Raw genomic sequence first — 4814 nt, 5'->3', positions numbered from 1 at the left:
TTTCCATGAAACTTACAATTCATTCATTTATTCACCAAATATTTATTGAGCACCTACTATGTGGCGGTTACTGTGGCAATGATGGGTATACAGTGTTGTACAATATACCTGACCTCATGGAGCTTTTGGTTTAGTAGGGAAGATCCCCATGAAAGCAAATACATAATTTTTTAATTAGAGTTGTTGTAAGGGTTATTAGTGAAAAGCACAGGAATCTATGAGAGCATTTTCTAGAGTGCCCTAATCTAGAGTTAGGGATGGTAGATGTGGAGAGGGGTAGGGTGGGGGAATAAGACATACACACAGCTAAGTATAGCAAAAGTATGTGACAAGTTCCATTAGAACCTCAAGCAAAGCACTAATGAGACTTAGAGAAAGGAGAATCGTACTGAACAGAGAAATGTATTCCAGATCCAAAACAGCTCTTCTTCAGTGGTGAATCCCTGGGCATGGAGCAAAAGCATTCAGCACAGGCAGTAGTCCAGACAAACAAGAGAATGTATGTGTGCCCAATGTCTTCTCCAAGCATCGCTTGGGAGCTTGTCAGAAAAGCAGACTCTTGGGCCCAATTCCAAAACTACTGAGTCAGGAGGACCTGCAGGTCTAACAAGATCTCCAGGTGATTCAGGCAGATCTTATAGATACAAGAGTGAATGAAGTTATCACATCAGAAGACTGTGATATATTTTGCACCTCCACCAACAAGAGGAGGTTCTGTTGTGAAGCACTGTACCCCTGAGTGCTTTTTTTTTTTTTTTATAGCACACAAAGGAAGTGCATTTGTTAGGTAAAGTTAGTTTCATTATCTTTATTTTTTTCATTATGTGCCTCACTTGTATCTCATTTATTTTTAAACGAATACACTTACTTTTCAGAGCAGTTTTAAATCCATAGCAAAACTGAGCAGAAAATACAGAGTATCTTCTGTCACCGCACACATAAACCTCTTCCCATTATAGATTTTCTGTCCCACGGTGGTACATTTCTTACAATCCGTGAACCTACACTGACACATATTCATCACTCCAAGGTCCACAGATGATGTTAGGGTCCACTCTTGTAGTTGAACAGTCTGTGGGTCTCAACAAACATATAATGACATATATCCATCATTACAGTATTATACAGAGTGGTTTTACTGGCCTAAAAATCCTCTGAAGTAGGTTCTTCATCTGTAACAGGTACAGCACATGCAGAAGTCACTGGTTGGGTAAAGTCAGTTTTCATTTCAGAGAGAATTTCAAACATTCTTTCAGCTGGGGATGAGACAGACTATGTTTTGAATAAAAGGAAGCAGGTGAGCTCAGAGGAAAGGGGGCCAAGGAAGGAAGAATCTATTTCAAACTCAGCTACTTATGCTACCTTATAAGCCTGGTCCTTTTTGCTCATCAACTTTCAACCACTGCTCTTTCAAATCTGATATTACCTTGGAATTATTTTCTTCTCCTTGAAGTAGTTCAGAAGTTAAAGCTTCACTCACCTTCAATCCAGTTATACAATGAATCAAGTTCATTTGCTTTGGCTTTTTGAAACTCATTTTCAAAATGAGTACTTTTAAAAGTGAATTTCTGAGTGTGTTTCTTCACTCTTGCAAGTGCAAGTGTGACGTATTTTTGTGCGTGTGAGCATTCATTATGTATTATATATTTTAGCTGAGTTTTAATTTTCAGGTTATTTTTTAACAGTTCTTCAAGTTTAAGTCTTAATTCAGGGTACAAGGAGCACTAACATGCACGTGTCCCTACCGGATTCGCCTGTGTTCAGGGATAGTTCATTCAATTTTCCCACCTCTGAGAAGTAGGTCTGTATTATCTATGCTGAAGAGAGTGAAGCTCAAAGAAGTCAAATAACTTTTCCATCACTTCCAAGGGCCAGAAACAGTCTGACTCCAAGGACCACAGTCTTTCCACTGCAGCAAACTGTTTAGTGCTTACATTTTAAGGAGTTCCTATAAACCAATAAGTTATCTATTTGCTGAAGATGCTATCTGCTATATAACGCAGGTCTTTCTTTCCCTTGCAAAGGAATTTTCCTTACAAAGGGACTGGTTGTGTGGTAGACAACCAACCAGCCCCCAGTGCTACCTAGCCATCCTAGGGAAGAGCTATGAGGGTTTGTAACAAAGCAGATTTAAGAAGAATACAAAGGATACCCAACTGGAGGACTCAAAAAGGAAACTGCAATATACAAAGTGTTAGTTGCTCAGTCGTGTCTGACTCTTTGTGACCCCATGGACTGTAGCCCACAGGCTCCAGAAGTCCATGGAACTTTCCAGACAAGAATACTAGAGTGGTTAGCCATTCCCTTCTTCAGGTGATCTTCCTGACCCTGGGATTAAACCTGGCCTCCTGCATTGCAGGCAATTCTTTACTATCTGAGCCACCAAGGAAGCCCTTAACATACTGTGTTTATGTTAATAGTATTCTGAGCCATTTTTTCACTAAAACTTCTACTGTAACAAAGTATTAAAATTTGTTTACAAAGTTTCTACTGCTGCTGAATCTAATCAGTTCAATGTAATCAGTTCTAATCATGATTTTAAAATTAACATGAAGAAAATGAGCTCACAAAATGCCCAAAAGTCATCACGTTTATACCTTAATACCAAGTCGTCCAAAACTCATGGGAATATATACTTGACAACTCTCTCATACAACAGTAAAAGGCATTTTTTCCTCACTAAAAAAATCCATAACTAATGTTATAGTCCTGACTTGGAAGCATCTCTGCACTTACACATGAAAAAATATAATAGGTATAAAATAATGTTTTTATACAGAACTGTCTGTGTGTATGTATGTGTGTGTTTTCAGGAAATTAACTGATATATCACTATCTCTCCTAAAATGTGTGTTTCCAAGATTTTGTGAGAGGTAGAAGGAGTTTTCATTGTTCAGATTTCATCTAAGAATTTGATTTCCCAATTATTTTGCTAATAGAAAATGACAGCTACTTTAAGAATGACCTGAAAATTCATTAAAAGAGCAAAATAAACACTTGAAAAAAAAGTCAACTAAAATTGAAGAAGATAATGAAAGTAACATACTCGTTAGTTTATGAGAACTGTGCTATATTAGTCACTTGTCTAAGACATTTCAGTAATTAATAATGACAATAATACAACCACCATGGCAACTTCAATAACAATACACTGTAGCTATCATCTACCGAGTAGCTACTCTGTGCAAGGTGCTTAGACCCATTGTCTCTTTGAAGTTCTACCACAGCCCTATGAAGGAAGCATCTCTAGATGAGCAACACAAGGGGCTTAAAGAGAGATTAGCTTGCCCACATCCCGTCCACGTGGAACTCCAGTTTAGTCGGGCTCAAGTATATACTCAGAAGCACTGCTACCTTGTGTTTCTTACAGTTAGCCTTAAAACATGCTCTTTTGAAAACTTTCAAGAGGAAAAATGTGTATTATGTGGCAATCTGTTTACATCAGTGACTCCCAGTGGGCTATGTGTTCATGGTTTGGGGCAGGTTCCTCTTCTTGAATCTGGGCTGGGTTCAAGACTGGCCTTAATCAACATGAGATAGAAATGATGCTACGTCAGGTCCAGGCCTCAGTCTTAAGAAGTCTGGCAGCTTCTGCTTTTGTGCTCTTGAGAGATCTGAACTGTCACATAAAGATGGTTACCCACCTGCAGAGCCCCCACGGAGCGAAAGAGAGGACCAGCCAAACCAGCGCTCCCACTGCCTCCTGCCCCTACCCGTGACCTCCACGGCACCAACAGCGTGAGTGCGAAGCTCTGTCTTGGACGCTTCAGCCCAGGCTGCTCTTCTTCTCCTTTAAAATATGTGCCTTCATGACTTTGGGGTCACAACGGAGAACAGCAGTGGAACTGCCCAGCTGAGGCCCGCTCAACTCACAGAATCCCAAGGAGAGAGAATGGTTCTAATTTAATCCACTAAGTTTGAGGGTGCTTTGTTCCATAACAATAACTGAAATAAAAATTCACACCTGGAACTGAGGTACTGATGGAACAAAAAATCGAGAACATGAGTCCTTGGTTTTGAGCCTGGATGAGGCTTAAAGCTGTCAGAGTGATTTCCTGGCAGTCACAGAACCAGGCAAAGGCTGAGTTAGGACTTGAATCTAGGTCTCTCTCTCTTTTCATAACACTTCATTAGCTTAAGCCAAAAGACCACTTCTCTCCACTGCTGAGCAAATGCAATTGTAGTCCTCGATGGCGGTGTCACACAGGATTCACTTCAGCATTTACTTTTTTTTCTTTACTTGCACAATGCTACACTTTCCTCAAGGAAATCACGTGATTCCTGAAGACAGGAAGTGGTTCCTTTATGTCTTTTGTTTTTCACATAGGAGGCAGAAAACCTGGAAACTAACACAACATTGTAAATCAATTACACTCTAATAAAAATTTTTAGGAAAAAAAAATAACAGAGACCTAGGGGTCAAAAAAAAGAAGAAAATATGGGGGCCCAAAAGCATCCCCAGCCCCTATGCATTTTGCATCAGCTGCATAAGGCTGTTCACCACTCTCCATGTAGTTTGGGATCTCTGAACCTATAAAAAGTGTCCTTGGTGCCTCTGATGCTATGCTCTCTTTGTTCACCTAAGAATTCCTCACCCTTCGAGGGTTGCACGCCCTCCTTCAGGGGATCTTCCCAACCAGGGATCGAACCCAGGTCTCCTGCATTTCAGGCAAATTCTTTACCAGCTGAGCTACCAGGGAAGCCCCATTTTCTAGATTTTAAAGCAAATCCTAGACAGTATATCATTTTACTTATATACATGACAGCAAATATCTTCATCAGATAAGACTGTCACAAGTTTTGCTTTGTTACAT

This window comes from Cervus elaphus, chromosome 5, assembly GCF_910594005.1.
Source record: "Cervus elaphus chromosome 5, mCerEla1.1, whole genome shotgun sequence".
NCBI classification, from domain to species: Eukaryota; Metazoa; Chordata; class Mammalia; order Artiodactyla; family Cervidae; genus Cervus; species Cervus elaphus.
Note: the sequence above shows the minus strand (reverse complement) of the source record.